Genomic DNA, 18,629 nt, shown 5'->3' on the forward strand with positions numbered 1-18,629 from the left:
AAGTCAAACGTCCTTGTCTGAGATCATACAGCCAGTGCCTGATACATATTGCCCTGGATCTGGCAGCATGCATCAGCTGTCAGGGTCCCTTTAAATTGTCCCCTTTTGTGCTTCATGAGCTGTGAGTAGAGTAGAACATGATCTTGTACCTTTCTCCAGGAACTCTTTGTTCTTCCATGAGTAAAATAAGTGGAGAGTTTCCTGGGCACATGTTGCTCATCTATCATGTTGTCCTATGTTACAATAAGAAACACATTACATTTCATAAAAAAAAGAAAAGAAATCCTTAAACGAATCAATGGAGCAGAAAGTGTAAAGCTATATATTTCATGTACTCCGACTGTCATACAATAATGATATACATTTAAACAAGATTAAATAGAAAAAAATCAGATCATGTCGCACATGCTGTAAATGACCCACGTCATTCTCATCAACCCTCTGTAAAAATTAGACCAGCGTCAACATCTCAAAACAAAAAGTTTTGATTTCACTTCCTGCTGCTGTAGTGTTTCCTACCGCTGGGAATCTGCTCTTCTTCTCTAACCTCTGCCCCCTTGTAACTGCACACGCGAATTTCTCCCCTATCCTTCAATGTCTTTTGTGTATGACAGTTGATAACTATTATATTCCTTGCATTACAATACCTCTGCGGATAGTGACAATTCTACCACCTCCCAAGAGTTTGCTTTCTCTGGAAACAAAAAGCCGGATAGATTTTCATTATTGGGAGGGATAGCGTCCTCCACCCGATATCTTCTTACAGTGTCCTATCATTTAGGATTGGCCCATATCAACCAATAAACATAACACTTTCCCAAAGCAATTCCTTTAGTCTAAAATCAACTACTAATGTGTCACTTACAGAACTTCCAGATAATATTTGAAGAATACATGAAATGACTAACTTGTGGATTCTATGCACTTTGGTCCTGCCTTCTGCTTTATTTCAGGTATGTTGATGTCAGAATTTGGAAGTTTTATTTTAAAGGATAGTAAGGAAATCTCTCTCAGTGATCAAGATTATGTATATGAAACACATTTATGATTTCTATTACTGATTTGTGATGCTTTGCTGGGGAGATGTTTAATATCAGCTCTTTTACTTGAAATTATATTGATTATTTTAGTAATTTTACAGCCTTATAAAGATTTACATAAGGGTGATTCCAGACATTAATGGGTTAAAACGTACAGAATCTTTTTTTTTTTCAATGTACGGTACTTAGAAATGAATTTAATTAAAAATGTACATTAATTGTATTGTGTTAATGTACATGACAGAAGATAGAACAGGGTCTTTTCTTCATTATAGCTACATTGAAACTTATTGCTTAGTATGATAGAGGACCAGATCTTTACTTCTACATTTCTAGACTACTAAAACATGTAATTTTAGGGAATGACTTGTGTGCAATAATTAACATTGAAGTAACTAAATATAGTTATAACATTACTCATAAGAAATGAAATATTTGTTCTTTAGCAAAATATGTACGACTGTTTATTTTTTTTTAATCTGAATATTATTCAGAATGTGTTTCATTGTGTGTACATAGTCAGATTCTCTCGCTGGTCATGATGAGGGGGTGGCTAATGAGTAGGGTGAGGCACGTAGTGGAGTGCACCGCTATGTGCGCCTCGCCACAAATCTTACTCCAGCATCTGGAGTAAGAACATGAATTCATCAAACAACACACCACATCACAACCCCGTCTCATCCCAGCTCTGTCCACTTTGTCTGACCTGAGGCGAGAACAGGATGAAAATGCCAGAAGTCACATTTTTTTGCGCAACCTTGTGTAGAAATCTGGCGAAAAAGCTGTGATGAATCGCCCTCTATGTGTGTATCATCTCTGTAAGGTCACAGTCACATGTCTGCGTTTTGTTCACTATTTTACATCAGTATTTTTAAGCCAAATTCAGGAGTGGGTCAAAAATGCAAAAGTGGCACAAATGTTTCTATTCTAATTTTTCTCTATTTGTTCAACTCCTGATTTTGACTTTCAAATACTGATGTGAAATACTGACCAAATACTGAATGTGCGAACATGGCCAAAGTGACATACACAACCCTGTAGTGTGTATTGTGCGGATTTCAGATATTTAAAAGGTGATTCATTTATTGAATTTTTCACACATTATGTGAATGTCTATAGACGACTGCTGTTGTACTCTCTATAGCTCAAAATGTTTGCAAAATATTTAATACAGAGGTGCAGTAAAATAAAGGGTCTGATTCTTTTTAGAAAATCTCCATTTGCTGCCATTTGTTATATTAAACAAATGCACTTTAATCACCGTCCCTGGGTCCACCGCTAGGTCTCTGCCACTTCTCCCTGTGTCTCATATTAGCTGCAGCGCTGATATCAGTCAGCAGCACATCAGCCAATACCTGAGCCTAGCGGATCTGATCGTGTAGATGAAATGCTCCCTTCAGAGCTGATGAGCGCACTGATGCCAAGCTAGCATAATGTCAATGCTGCAGCCTATGTCAGATATCATTAGCAGTGGTGGAGACTCAGTGATAGACCAAGGGAACATGAATAATGGAGACCAATGACATCCCTTTTAAGGTATCAGGGACGCCTTGTCGTTGGATGTTGGGCTCACATATATTGGCCAGTCTATGCGTTAAGTACCTTCCTTTTTACTGTAATTTTTCTAGCAATATTGCAGTTTCATTTTTCCAATATTCCGTATGTGCATAATAAGGTATAATATAGCGGCACTAGTATATAAAAGCTGAACCAGCTGCAAGTACAATCCCTTACCACAAGAGGGTAATCAAGTTATAGCAAATATACATATATGTAGCGTACTCGCGCTATGATTCAGACATATGGACACAATACTGATCAATATTAAGTACGTGTTGGAGAGTAGGGGATTTTCATATATGTAATGCAAGTTGATAAATCAGATGTAAGGTCTATTTGGCGAACTAGATTAAAAAGAGGAGGGGATTAATAAAACGCATTTATAAGGGTTTGCGCTGTAAGTAAAAAAATTCCTTAAAAGGGTAAGTGAATATAATATTTAGCTGCGTACATATAGAGAGCTGTGCAAATAAGCATATATTGATGGCACTGAGGTGCTAGGAGTTGGAGCTGAGTATGTCTATAGAAGTGGTCTGTCAAAATGAGAGTACTCAGAAAAAAGCCTGATACCTATAGCACAATTAACTGATTTAAGTCCAATCGATGTGGTGGGTACTTAGTACTTAGCTTAAATCAAGTCTGTAAGTTCTCCAAGGTTAGGATGAGTCCTGGAGCGCTGTCCCGGCCAGTGACAAGCGCTCACTGTGCCAGATGCTGAAGCGCGGGTGCTCGCGATGAACGCTGACAGGACCTTCGTGATGTATTCGGGTCATGTGACTCGCGCGGTCACGTGGTGCCCAAAAGGCAGCTACGGAGTGCAATAGGAGCCAAAATTGTCCAACGTGTTTTGGAATTACAGCGGATTCCTTCGTCAGGGATGGCTCCTCTTGCGTTGGTGGCTTTAAATACTTTTGGTTCATGATACATTGGTTAATCAAAAGTGAATAGTTCAACCTCATTGTTCAGTCCCCTTGGTTTCAGGGTATCTATTTCAAAGACCATCACATTTCTTCTCTTGACATTGGCCTAATAAAATCCCCTTTGCACCAATGTGTTGTGAGTTCATTTTCCCCTTCGTCACTGGGGTCTGGTGAACTCCCTATTCTGGTAAAGGAAGGTAATGAGCCTGATTATCAGGCACCTGAGTCTAATGAGGATGACTGGCTGAGTGGAGTCACGGACTGGATATAAGGCTGCCGACGCCCTTCTGCCCTGCGGGTGATTTCTCTGTGGACTTCTAGGACACCAGTCTGATTCCTGCTCCTCTAAAGCTAAGTTTCTGTTTTGCCTGTTAGCTTTTTGTTTTGTTTTTTGTTTTCCTTGCTTTTCAGTATTCTGCCATTCCCTTCTGGGGTGAGCTGAATCTTCTTTTGCTTGTAGCTCTGTCTTCAGTATATTCCTGAGTACTGACATAGCTTTTTTGAAGCCTAGCGTCTTCAGGGCCTTTTTCACTGTCAGTCTGTTGGCTCTTATTTTCATAGGGTTTTTCACGGATTGCAGACAGCAGCCTTCCTGTCCTTTTCTATTTAGTTAGCTTGGGCCCCTCTTTGCTCAGTCTATCTTTCTGTCTGTGTTAGTATTTTCATCTTGCTTCACCGTCATTATATGTTGGGGGCTGCCTATTGCTTTGGGGTCTGCTCTGGGGCAGTTTAGATTTCCCCTTTCTTTCTTTAGGCCTATTTAATTCTCCGGCTGTGATCGAGGGTTCTAGGGCATCGTAGGAATCCCCCACGGCTACTGTTAGTTGTGTTGATAGGTTCAGGGGTCTGCAATCCGATAGCTGCCAACTTCTCTGGTTTTCTGGACTTAGCTAGCATTTCTGTTTTTGCCTCCTACGGTGACTCAATCATAACAGAATCACCCGCCATACCGCAGATCCTAGGGTACTCAATAGCAGGAAAGAATTGTGTTTAAAAAAAAAAAAAAAAAAAAGGTGTGTGTATATTCTTTCCTCTATATCTCTGAGGCCGTAGGGGGAATTTTTTTTTTTTTCTCTCTCAGTGGAGATAAAGCAATTGTCTGATCGTGTGGAGCAGCTCGCTGCGGAAGTGCGGGGAATTTCCGCCTACCTTGCTCGTTCGCATGCTGTTGAACCAAAGATCCCTACACCTGATGTATTTTTTGGGGATCGATCTAAATTTTTGAGTTTCAAAAATAATTGTAAATTATTTTTTGCCTTGAAGCCTAACTCGTCAGGGAGCTCCGCGCAGCAGGTTAAAATTGTCATCTCTTTGCTGCGTGGCGATCCCCAGGATTGGGTGTTTTCTTTGAAACCAGATGATCCTATTCTGACTAATGTGAACGCATTTGTAATACTATTGTAGGAACTCAAGGATTCTGATAGCGTGGGGCAATGATCAGACAGAAGCGGGTTACTTTAGTGCAAATTGTGTATTTTTATAACAGCAGTGACACCCAAAAACAATATGCTGATAACCTGTAATGAGACAAGTCCTAAAGCTATATAGCCATTCAGTAAAGTTCTTAAGACAGAGTCCTCATAAACATGTGATCCAAAGGTGAGTGTAACACTCAGGTGACGTGGCGCAGTTCACACAGTAGTTATGCAGAAAGAGTCCAATCCAGGTATGTAGCAAGCACAGGGAAGTCCAGAACAAGTCTATAGGTAAGTCCCAGATGAGCAAAAGCATAGGACAGTCCAAAAGCTGATTTTCAAGTTGATCCCAGGAGCGGCGTGAACACAGGTGAGTCCAGGAACAGGTTCACGTTAAAGCATATGGTTGGTGACAGTTCCGACTGCTCTCACTGGGGAGAGTGAAGGGTTAAGAATAACACATAGTTCAGGAACATAGTTCTTACCAGATAAAGTGAACCAAGGGTTAAGTTCCAAAGATGAGTGCAGCTTTCCCTACAGAGAACAGGAAATGTCCAGAGCCAACAGCAGAAGCACACTAAGAAGCAAACAGCACAGCTGAAGGAAGCAGAATACTCCAGCAAGGAAAGGCAGCACCTGAGCCGGTTTTATACACATGAACAGGAAGTAGGGCAAACAAGAACAGCAACCTCCATCTTGACAAAGGGCAAATTCATTCACAAGGTGATTTAGAAAACCCGGAATACTGACATTACTCCCCCCCTAGAAACGGCCTCAGGACGATCCCGGACCAGGTTTGTCTGGGTATCTCCGATGAAACTGAGCAACCTTCAGGGGAGCATTGATGTTACTTACTGGTTCCCAGGAATCGTCTTCAGGAGAGTAACCCTGCCATCTAACTAGATACTGAAGCCGGTTTCGATGAAGTCTTGAATCAATAATGTCCTGGACCACAAATTGTTCTTCGCCATTAACCAACACTGGTGGAGGAGGAGGTACGATACGTCCCTGAAACTTGTTAGGAGAAACCGGTTTTAATAAAGAAACTTGAAATACTGGGTGTACCTTTAGAGTTCGTGGTAGCTTCAGCCGAAAAGCAACGGAGCTCACAATCCCGGTAATTTTGAATGGACCGATGAACTTCTGTCCCAGTTTCTGCGAAGGAACACCCAACCTTAGATTCTTGGTAGACAACCAAACCGAGTCTCCTACCTTATACAAAGGTGCTGGTTTCCGGAACCTATCAGCTGACTTCTTGTAACGCTCCTGTGCTACATTCAGGGAGTTCTTCAAAACTTCAAGATTACGTTGCAACAGCTCCACTCTGTCTTGAACCGCCGGTACCGAAGAGACAACCGGAGACCTAGGGAGAATATTTGGATGATATCCCAGATTGGCAAAAAAAAGGAGTTACCTTCGTGGAACTGTTCTGTGAGTTGTTGTACGAAAACTCCGCTAAAGGAAGTAACTTCAGGCAGTCATCCTGCAAATGACTGACGTAGCAGCGTAGATATTGCTCCAAGGTTTGATTGGTACATTCGGTCTGCCCATTGGTCTGAGGATAGTATGCAGAAGATAAGCAAACATTAATGTGGAGCGCAGAGCAAAATTCTTTCCAAAACCTAGAAGTAAACTGTATTCCCCTGTCAGAGATGATCTCATCTGGTACCCCATGCAGCTGGAAAACGTTTTGGATAACCAGATCCACTGTCTCTGTAGCTGAGGGGAGACCGGTACATGGAATAAAATGGGCCGCCTTCGTTAAACGGTCCACTACCACCAAAATAGTGTTTTTACCGCCAGAGGTGGGTAACTCCACAATAAAGTCCATCGAAATAGACCCCCAAGGGCGAGATGGTACGGGTAGTGGTTTGAGAAGACCAGTAGGTGAAACACGAGGAACCTTGTACCGGGCACAAACCTCACAAGAGCGGACATAATCATTCACATCCTTTAAGCAGGTAGGCCACCAGAAAAAACGACTTAAAAATTCCTGAGTCTTCTGTACCCCCCTATGACCAGCCAATACGGAGTCATGGACCAATTTGAGGATTCGAAGTCTCACAGCCTCTGGGACGTAAATACGTCGATCTCTAAGCCACACACCATTCTGAAAGACAAGATTCACGTTGTCAGGTGGAGCAGCAAGAAATACATCACCGTCATAGGCCAGCTTGATCTCCTCCCACAAGTCCCGGTCCTGGAGCACTCCTATGAAATTGGCATCAGACAAGATGGTCTTAGACGGGGTCCCAGGCACGGAGTCCACCGTGTGGATTCGGGATAATGCATCGGCCTTCCCATTACGTGAACCTGGGCGGTACGAGATAATAAAATCAAACTGGTTCAAGAATAAACTCCACCTAGCTTGTCGAGGAGAAAGACACCTGGCGGATTTAAGAAATTCCAAATTACGATGATCTGTAAGCACTACTACTTGTTGAGTAGTTCCCTGCAAATGGTGTCTCCATTCTTTAAAGGCGGAAATGATTGCCAAAAGTTCCTTATCTGCATTGTCATAATTTAGTTCAGCAGAAGATAGCCTGCGCGAAAAGAAGGCACACGGTTGCAGCAAACCTTTGTCTCCGGTTCGTTGTGAGAGGATAGCTCCCAGTGCACAGTCAGAAGCATCCACCTCCACGATGAAAGGCAGTGCAGAATCCGGATGCATTAATATCGGAGCCGTGGTAAAACAAACCTTGAGGCGGTCAAAGGCTTCCTGGGCTTCCGAAGACCATACAAACTTCTTCCCCTTCTTAGTAAGAAGAGTGATGGGACGGACAATTTCCGAAAAATTCCGGATAAAACGTCTATAAAAATTAGCAAAACCAATAAATCGTTGTACCTCTTTGATGTTTCCTGGTACCGGCCAGTCTATGATCGCCTGGATCTTGCTGGATTCCATGTTCAATCCCTGGGGAGAAATAATATAGCCCAGAAATTGAATTTCGGAGCAATGAAACTCACATTTTTCGAGTTTAATGTATAAATGATTATCTCTTAAGCATCTGAGCACGGTCTTGACATGTTCCTGATGTTCCTGTAGAAAATCAGAGAAAATTAAGATGTCATCCAGGTAAATTACCACATAATGGTCCAATAAATCCCTGAAGATATCATTGGCTAAGTTTTGAAAAGCAGCAGGAGCGTTACACAGTCCGAATGGCATCACTAAATATTCAAAATGTCCATACCGGCATCTAAAAGCTGTCTTCCATTCGTCTCCGGGACGTATACGGAGTAAATTATATGCCCCACGAAGGTCTAATTTGGTAAACACCTTGGCTTGACGAACTCTTTCCAACATTTCAGGAATTAGCGGCAACGGGTACCTGTTACGAATGGTTACCTTATTTAGCTCCCGGTAGTCAATGCAAGGTCTTAGAGTCCCATATTTCTTCTTTACAAAGAATATGGGGGCTCCTGCTGGTGAAGAGGATGGTCGGATAAACCCCTTGGCTAGGTTTTCATCTATATACTCTCGTAATGTTTTTAGTTCTGGAGCTGACAGCGGGTAAACATGGCCAAAAGGGATCGCTGCCCCTGGAAGCAATTCTATGGGGCAGTCATATGGTCTATGTGGTGGGAGTTGATCTGCCTTCCTTTTGTCACAAACATCCGCGAATTCCTGGTAAAACAGAGGGAGAGTAGGTACCTGTATTGCCTCTTCCACGTCCTGGGTAACTGGAACCGTGACCGTTGGACAGATGGTAGGACTACCCTTCGAGGGGAAGGATATCTCCTTGGTTTCCCAATTGATGTTTGGATTTTGCGACCGTAGCCAGGGAATTCCTAAAATTATAGGAAAATGAGGAGAAGATATTAGCATAAATGAAAGGGTTTCCTGATGGTCTGGTTCCATCTTACACTCCAGGAGCACCGTTTCCCGGTCTACTGGTCCAGAAGTTAATGGGGAACCATCCACCGTTTCCATGGTGACTGGCGAAGCTCTTAGTTGTGTCCTTATACCATGTTTCCTGGCAAAAGAAGAATCCATGAAATTCCCACCTGCTCCAGAGTCTATCATGGCAGAACTTGGTATCCATTGACCTTCCCACAGAATCTGAATAGGAAGAGAACAATGTGAATATTTTTCCCCTTGATCTTTAGGGGAAGTCGACATCAATGTTGGGGGAAACACAGCGTCTAGGTGTAGACTGGTCTCCGAAACCTCTGACTCAGCGTCCGTATTGTCATAATCCCCTACTGCCGCTAACACCTTGTTAGGTCGCCTGGGACATTTAGGACAATTAATGAGGAAATGGTCTGATTGACCGCAATAAAAACATAATCGTTCACGGAAACGGTATTCCCGGCGTTCATTATTCTCACGTCTTTGTAGCGAGTCCACTTGCATAGGCACCTCCTCGGTCTCCCGCGGGTTTTTGCCTGTAGTTTCCCTAGATGGAAGAGAAAAATTAGCAATGCGATTTAAAGCTGCCCATTTCTCTTGTCTGCGTTCAGTTAGGCGAATGTCAATACGCACACAGTGTTGTAAAAACAACTCGAACTCCTGTGGGGACTCGGAACGAGCTAGCTCATCCTTGATTGATAAACCTTTCCTAAAAATTGGCAATAAAGCATTGTTGTCCCAGTTGGTATCCACCACTAACCTCTTAAATTCGGTAACATATTCTATGACTAAGCGCTTCCCCTGGCGCAATGACAGCAGGGCAGATTCAGCGGTGGCACGGCGGTTGGGATCGTCGAACATTTGCGCCATAGATGTCAGAAAATCATCCAAATTATTTAGACGGGTATCATGACTTTCAACCATAGGATTTGCCCAAGCCAAAGCCCGTGATGTCAACAACATAATAATACATAAAACCTTAGATCTATCAGACCGGTAGTAAGAGGCATGTACATCAAAAAATAATATGCATTGATTAACAAACCCACGAAATTGACTTCGGTCACCATTAAACCGGAATGGGGGCAACTTGGGCATACTGGGGGACGGTATATGCTCTGTGGGTAAGGCCTCCTGGACCTCCATCCTGGTACGTAGATCTTGAAGAGCCTGACCAAACACCTGTGCATTTTGGTCCACCCGGGACTCCAAGTCTCTGAGCTTATTTTGTAAAGCCCCCACCTCCTGCTGCAAGGAGTTCATCATAGAAAACATCTTATCTGCTTGTGACTGTGACATTGCCCCAGCAGAATCCTCTTTAAGGCTGGAGTATCCTGTAATACTATTGTAGGAACTCGAGGATTCTGATAGCGTGGGGCAATGATCAGACAGAAGCGGGTTACTTTAGTGCAAATTGTGTATTTTTATAACAGCAGTGACACCCAAAAACAATATGCTGATAACCTGTAATGAGACAAGTCCTAAAGCTATATAGCCATTCAGTAAAGTTCTTAAGACAGAGTCCTCATAAACATGTGATCCAAAGGTGAGTGTAACACTCAGGTGACGTGGCGCAGTTCACACAGTAGTGATGCAGAGAGAGTCCAATCCAGGTATGTAGCAAGCACAGGGAAGTCCAGAACAAGTCTATAGGTAAGTCCCAGATGAGCAAAAGCATAGGACAGTCCAAAAGCTGATTTACAAGTTGATCCCAGGAGCGGCGTGAACACAGGTGAGTCCAGGAACAGGTTCACATTAAAGCATATGGTTGGTGACAGTTCCGACTGCTCTCACTGGGGAGCGTGAAGGGTTAAGAATAACACATAGTTCAGGAACATAGTTCTTACCAGATAAAGTGAACCAAGGGTTAAGTTCCAAAGATGAGTGCAGCTTTCCCTACAGAGAACAGGAAATGTCCAGAGCCAACAGCAGAAGCACACTAAGAAGCAAACAGCACAGCTGAAGGAAGCAGAATACTCCAGCAAGGAAAGGCAGCACCTGAGCCGGTTTTATACACATGAACAGGAAGTAGGGCAAACAAGAACAGCAACCTCCATCTTGACAAAGGGCAAATTCATTCACAAGGTGATTTAGAAAACCCGGAATACTGACAGCATTCTTTCAAGCTTTGGGGTTGTTGTATGACGAACCTAATGCTATTGATCAGGCTGAAAAGACCCTGTTGGCATTGAACCAGGGTCGAGATTCTGCAGAGTTGTACTGTCAAAAGTTCCGAAAGTGGGCAGTCCTTACTACCTGGAATGATAATGCCTTGGCTGCTCTCTTTCGGAAGGATTTGTCAGAAGCCGTAAAAGATACTATGGTTGGATTTCCTGTTCCCTCTGGTCTGGACGATTCTATGTCATTAGCCATTCAGGTTGATCGGCGTTTACGTGAACGCAGGATTGCACGAGAGGTGTTGCCACCAGTTGTACAGACGTCTGAACCTATGCAATGTGATAGAGTTTTGTCTAAGGCGCAACATCAGGAGTTCAGAAGGCGTAATAAGCTGTGTTTTTTCTGTGGAGATGCCTCGCATATTATTTCTGTTTGTCCTAAACGAGAGAAACGCTTTGCACACACGTTTTCTGTTGGTGGTGTTCAACCTAAGTTTCTTCTGGCAATTACTCTGATCTGCTCCCTGTCCACATTTTCCGCCAAGGCTTTTGTGGATTCGGGAGCAGCGCTAAACCTAATGGACTTGGATTTTGCTAAACGTTGTGGATTTCCGATGACACCTCTGCAGACGCCTATCCCTTTGAGGGGGATTGATGCTACTCCTTTGGCTAAAAATAAACCTCAGTTTTGGACCCAGGTGGTCATGCGGGTCGCCCCAGACCATCAAGAAAATTGCAGATTTTTGGTATTGCATGGTCTGCATAATGCCGTTGTTCTGGGGTTTCCCTGGTTGCAAATTCATAATCCAGTTTTGGATTGGAAATCTGTGTCTGTGGTGAGTTGGGGTTGTCGGTGTGCCTTTAGTGAGGCTCCGGTTTTTTCCACCTCTCCTCAGTCGCATGATGTTCCTGACTATTTGGCGGACTTTTATGATGTATTTAGTGAGAATGAGTCTGCGTCCTTGCCTCCTTATAGGAGTTATGACTGTGCAATTGAACTAAGCTCGGGGTGTAAATTTCCCAAGGGTCGGCTCTTCAATTTATCTGTACCCGAGCACGAGGCTATGCGGTCCTATATTAAGGAGGCGTTGGAAGGGTCATATTAGACCATCCTCTTCACCCTTAGGTGCCGGTTTTTTTTTTGTGGCCAAAAAGGATGGTTCTTTAAGGCCTTGTATTGATTATCGTGCCCTCAATAAAATTACTATTAAATATCAGTATCCATTACCCCTGATTTCGGATCTATTCTCTAGAGTTAGAGGTGCCTGCTGGTTTACCAAGCTTGACCTCAGGGGGGCGTATAATCTTATTCGCATTAAGCATGGGGATGAATGGAAGACGGCGTTTAATACTCCGGAGGGACATTTTGAGTACCTGGTGATGCCTTTTGGGCTCACTAATGCCCCTTCTGTCTTCCAGTGCTTCATGAATGATATTTTCCGGGACTTTGTGGATATATTTTTGATTATCTATCTGGATGATATTTTGATCTTTTCCAGGGATTGGGATTCTCATGTGGAACATATTCGGACTGTGTTCCGGATCTTGAGGGAGAATTCCCTGTATGTCAAAGGATCGAAATGCCTTTTTGGAGTACAGAGGATTTCATTTTTGGGATTTATTTTGTCTCCGTCAACTATTGAAATGGACCCGGCCAAGGTACAGGCCATTTATGATTGGGTTCAGCCCACTTCTTTGAAGGCCCTCCAGAAGTTTTTGGGTTTTGCTAATTTTTATCGGAAATTTATAGCAAAATTTTCTAGTATTGCCAAGCCATTGACTGATTTGACTAAGAAGGGTGCTGATGTGTTGAATTGGTCTCCTGAGGCTGTTGCTTCCTTTCAGGAGCTGAAGCGAAGATTTACCTCCGCCCCGGTTTTGCGGCAACCTGATGTCTCACTCCCGTTCCAGGTAGAGGTGGATGCTTCTGAGATTGGTGCAGGAGCTGTTTTGTCCCAAAAGGATACTGTAACATCTAAAATGAATCCCTGTGCTTTCTTTTCCCGAAAGTTCTCTCCATCTGAACGTAACTATGATGTGGGGAATCGGGAACTGTTGGCCATGAAATGGGAATTTGAGGAGTGGAGACATTGGTTGGAGGGAGCTAAACATCAAGTTGTGGTCCTCACTGACCACAAGAATTTGATTTACCTAGGGTCGGCTAAACGCTTGAACCCTAGACAGGCTAGGTGGGCCTTGTTTTTTACACGTTTTGATTTTGTGGTCTCTTTTCTTCCTGGAACTAAGAATGTCAAGGCAGACGCCCTCTCTAGGAGTTTCTTTGCTGATTCTCCTGTGGTGACAAAGCCTGCTACCATCTTAAGCGAAGGGGTAGTTCTTTCTGCCATCTCGCCCGATTTGAGACTTGCTCTGCAAGAGTTCCAGGAGGACAAACCTGAGCGTTGTCACAGTGGAAAGTTGTATGTTCCTGACCAGTGGAAGAAGAGAGTGATGTCTGAAGTTCATTGCTCTGCATTGGCTGGTCATCCAGGTATTTTTGGTACTAGAGATCTGGTGAGTCGCTCTTTTTGGTGGCCCACCTTGTCTCATGATGTCAGGAATTTTGTGCAGTCCTGTGGGACTTGCTCCCGGTCTAAATCTTGTTCTCGCTCTAGTGGGTTGTTGATGCCTTTGCCGGTCCCCAGGAGGCCATTGACCAATATTTCAATAGATTTCATCTCTGATATGCCGGTCTGTCAAAGAATGACTGTTATTTGGGTGATTTGTGATAGGTTCTCTAAGATGGTTCATCTTGTACCACTCCCTAAGTTGCCATCTTCCGCTGAGTTGGTGCCCCTGTTTTTACAACAGGTGGTTCGCTTACACGGGATTCCTGAGAACATTGTGTCTGACAGAGGAGTTCAGTTTGTGTCTAGATTTTAGAGGACTTTCTGTTCCAAGCTGGGAATTCAGTTGTCCTTCTCCTCTGCTTTTCACCCTCAGACCAATGAGCAGACAGAGAGAACAAACCAGACCTTGGAGTCGTATTTGAGATGTTTTATTTCCACTGATCAGGATGATTGGGTTTCGTTTTTGCCCTTGGCCGAATTTGCTTTAAATAATAGAGCTAGTTCTGCCACTTTGATGTCACCTTTTTTTTGTAACTTTGGGTTTCATCCTCGATTTTCTTCAGGGCAGGTGGAGCCTTCTGCCTGCCCAGGTGTTGACACTGTGGTGGAGAGAATGCACCAGATCTGGGACCAAGTGGTGGATAAGTTATCTCTCTCCCAGGAAAAGGCCCAGCGGTTTTCCAATCGACATAGGACCATTGGTCCCCAGTTTAAGATTGGTGATATGGTGTGGTTATCATCAAAAAATATTGCTATGAAGGTGGCTTCTCCTAAGTTTAAGCCTAGATTTATTGGACCTTACAAGATTTTGGAGATTATTAATCCGGTCTCTTTTTGGCTCTTCCTGTCACATTTAAAATCCATAATGTGTTCCATAAGTCCTTGTTGAAGAGGTTTGTTGAACCAGTTGTTCCTGGGGTGGCACCTCCAGACCCTGTATTGGTTGAAGGTAACATGGAATATGAGGTAGAGAAAGTACTGGATTCCCGTCTGGCTAGACGGAGACTCCAGTATTTGGTTAAGTGGAAGGGTTATGGTCAGGAGGATAATTCCTGGGTCTCTGCCTCTGATATTCATGCCAAAAGATTGGTGCGTGCATTTCATCGGGCTCACCCTGATCGCCCTGGTGGCGTGGTTGAGGGTTCGGTGACCCCTCCTCAAGGGGGAGGTACTGTTGTGAGTTCATTTTCCCCTTCGTCACTGGGGTCTGGTGAACTCCCTATTCTGGTAAAGGAAGGTAATGAGCCTGATTATCAGGCACCTGAGTCTAATGAGGATGACTGGCTGAGTGGAGTCACGGACTGGATATAAGGCTGCCGACGCCCTTCTGCCCTGCGGGTGATTTCTCTGTGGACTTCTAGGACACCAGTCTGATTCCTGCTCCTCTAAAGCTAAGTTTCTGTTTTGCCTGTTAGCTTTTTGCTTTGTTTTTGTTTTCCTTGCTTTTCAGTATTCTGCCATTCCCTTCTGGGGTGAGCTGAATCTCCTTTTGCCTGTAGCTCTGTCTTCAGTATATTCCTGAGTACTGACATAGCTTTTTTGAAGCCTAGCGTCTTCAGGGCCTTTTTCACTGTCAGTCTGTTGGCTCTTATTTTCATAGGGTTTTTCACGGATTGCAGACAGCAGCCTTCCTGTCCTTTTCTATTTAGTTAGCTTGGGCCCCTCTTTGCTCAGTCTATCTTTCTGTCTGTGTTAGTATTTTCATCTTGCTTCACCGTCATTATATGTTGGGGGCTGCCTATTGCTTTGGGGTCTGCTCTGGGGCAGTTTAGATTTCCCCTTTCTTTCTTTAGGCCTATTTAATTCTCCGGCTGTGATCGAGGGGTCTAGGGCATCGTAGGAACCCCCCACGGCTACTGTTAGTTGTGTTGATAGGTTCAGGGGTCTGCAATCCGATAGCTGCCAACTTCTCTGGTTTTCTGGACTTAGCTAGCATTTCTGTTTTTGCCTCCTACGGTGACTCAATCATAACACCAATGTTTGTTAACTATTTTAATGCCCATTACATTCACATCTTTTACAGGACCCCTATGGAATATTTTAAAATGTTTGGACAAAGGGTGATTATCAAGTTTATTCCTAATATTACGAAGATGTTTGCCAATTCTTTTGCAGAGGGGGCGTATGGTTCATCCCACATACATTTTGTGGCACGGACATTCGATAACATGAATCACTCCTGTTGTGGTGCAAGTTATGAAGTCTGTAATTTGGAACTGTGTTCCACTTTTCCACAGTTCCAAATTACAGACTTTACAACTTGCACCACAACAGGAGTGATTTATGTTATTGAATGTCCGTGCCACAAAATGTATGTGGGACAAACCATACGCCCCCTCTGCAAAAGAATTGGAGAACATCTTCGTAAACCTATCAAACAGATCTGATCATTAAATTATCAGTAGGCATCCAACCATTTTGTTTTCTCCATATCTGATATTTTCAGATTAGATGTGTGGTGAAATAGAGTAGCATATGTGGCAAACAATGCAGAGTGTGTTATAACACACAGATGTCTCCACCATTACCTTTTCTTTAGTCCTTTAAGGACAACCCATTTTAGGATTTGTATTTTTCATAGATTGTAAGATTAACTCACCATTTGCTCATAAATTAGTAGCAAATTATTAGAATATTTAGAATTGAGAGTCCTCAGTGGTTGATACCTTTTAATGGCTAACTGAAGGTATCAACCACTGAGGACTCCCAATTCTAAATATTCCTCTATCTACTGGCTAACACGGTACAAAGATATATACCTTTCCTGTAGCAAATTATTATTCATTTTTTAAACCATTGCATTATGGTGCAGCATGAAGAAAGGTCTACTACTGGTTTTACTGTACATGTTTCATTTCTTGTTTTAGCATGATATTCGGTGAGTGGTCATTTTTCTAATATATTCTGTCTTTTGCTTTTGCAGTTTTCATCTGGACGAGGTAATAAAGTTCACCTATTGATAATTACTGTATCTATATTTTTTGTTTTTTTGTTTAATACATGTTGATGAATAGAGTTGGCTGTCTCGTCACAAAAGCTTGTCAGCTAAACTCAGCGATTTTTGTCACTTCAGAGACAACAAATTGGGGAGGAAAGCATGCCTGACCGTCACACCTCTTCAAAGGAGGACTTCAAAGCCCCGTTCTCAGGATTGGGCAGTCAGTTGGTCAGCTGCACTGTTTGATGGAACTGTACTGTTCAGCTGCACAATTGCACTGCCGGCACCAAGAAAAGCTGATCAATGGGGTACCAAGAGTCGGACCCCCACGATCTGATATTGATGACATATACTCAGGATAGGTCATTGCTATAAAGGTAGAGGAGCAACCTTCTAATATACAGAAGGGAGACGGCATGTTCAATATGTGAAAATATAAAATACCGGTGTCACTTATCATATCCTAATTATACAACTGATGCCTTGTTGTGCAGCAGAGGAGCCTTGTGGCTTCTCATAGTCTCCAGGGGTAAGTTAGTGTTATAACTTCTCAAATATTAAAATAATAGAACATCTGCAATACGCAACAGCAGCCATTAAACAGTTTAATGAATGCCGGATGTTGGACCCCACCCCTTACCGTCTAATGTTAATGACCCTTTCGAAGGATCAGTGTTATAAAACTGATTTCCTCTGATTCACACTACAGAGTCTTAGGTTATGTTCACATGTTACGTTTCTGCTGATTTTTTTATACAAATTTTAGGCTCTGTTTTACATTACAAAAGAAAAGCTATGAAATTTCAAAAATCTCATGCACACACATTTTTTTTTTTCCTGACTGATTTGGAAAACTGCTGCACTTTTACAAGTTTCAGCATGTCACTTCTTTCAGCGTTTTTTCTGAAGTTTTGCAGCGTTTTCTCACCCATAGAAAGTAATGGGTAAGTACAAAAACGCAGCAAAAAAACGCAGGTATTAGGTTTTGCTGTGTTTCTTGTAAAAAAAAAAAAAACTTAAGGAAGTTGCATCATGATTTTTTGGGGGCACTAAACTTTATCAACATGCACAAGAGACAACAAAAATGCAGCAAAAAATGCTGCAAATACACTGCCAAGGAATGTACCTATGTTGAAAATTATAGACCTCTCCATTCTTTGTGGGTGAGAAATTGACAGTGTATCAAATACTTATTTTCTCCACTGTATATATATATATATATATATATATGTGTGTGTGTGTATGTGTGTATGTATATATATATACAGTTGTGGCCAAAAGTATTGACACCCCTGCAATTCTGTCAAATAATACTCAGTTTCTTCCTGAAAATGATTGCAAACACAAATTCTTTGGTATTATTATCTTCGTTTAATTTGTCTTAAATTAAAAAACACAAAAAGAATTGTCCTAAAGTCAAATTGGATATAATTCCACACCAAACATAAAAAAGAGGGTGGACAAAAGTATTGGCACTGTTCGAAAAATCTTGTGATGCTTCTCTAATTTGTGTAATTAACAGCAACTGTAACTTACCTGTGGCACCTAACAGGTGTTGGCAATAACTTAATCACACTTGCAGCCAGTTGACATGGATTAAAGTTAACTCAACCTCTGTCCTGTGTCCTTGTGTGTACCACATTGAGCATGGAGAAAAGAAAGAAGACCAAAGAACTGTCTGAGGACTTGAGAAACCAAATTGTGAGGAAGCATGAGCAATCTCAAGGCTACAAGTCCATCTCCAAAGACCTGAATGTTCCTGTGTCTACCGTGCACAGTGTCATCAAGAAGTTTAAAGCCCATGGCACTGTGGCTAACCTCCCTAGACGTGGACAGAAAAGAAAAATTGACAAGAGATTTCAACACAAGATTGTGCGGATGTTGGATAAAGAACCTCGACTAACATCCAAACAAGTTCAAGCTGCCCTGCAGTCCGAGGGTACAACAGTGTCAACCCGTACTATCCGTCGGCGTCTGAATGAAAAGGGACTGTATGGTAGGAGACCCAGGAAGACCCCACTTCTTACCACGAGACATAAAACTCCAGGCTGGAGTTTGCCAAAACTTACCTGAAAAAGCCTAAAACATTTTGGAAGAATGTTCTCTGGTCAGAGGAGACAAAAGTAGAGCTTTTTGGGCAAAGGCATCAACATAGAGTTTACAGGAGAAAAAAAGAGGCATTCAAAGAAAAGAACACGGTCCCTACAATCAAACAT

The 18,629-nt window shown here is 42.7% G+C and overlaps 1 long non-coding RNA gene across 1 annotated transcript in view; it reads right to left on the bottom strand.

The window, feature by feature from the left end:
* Positions 1 to 201: 201 nt before the first annotated feature.
* The window catches only part of LOC141096370 (uncharacterized), a 48,411-nt gene continuing 29,983 nt past the window's right edge, over positions 202 to 18,629 (bottom strand). The window contains exon 4 of the long non-coding RNA XR_012233675.1: positions 202 to 233. This is a non-coding gene — a long non-coding RNA (uncharacterized lncRNA). The remainder of the gene's footprint in view (positions 234 to 18,629) is intronic.

The sequence above is a fragment of the Dendrobates tinctorius genome, unplaced genomic scaffold (genome assembly GCF_039654945.1).
Source record: "Dendrobates tinctorius isolate UK_male_01 unplaced genomic scaffold, ASM3965494v1 ptg000074l, whole genome shotgun sequence".
NCBI lineage: Eukaryota > Metazoa > Chordata > Amphibia > Anura > Dendrobatidae > Dendrobates > Dendrobates tinctorius.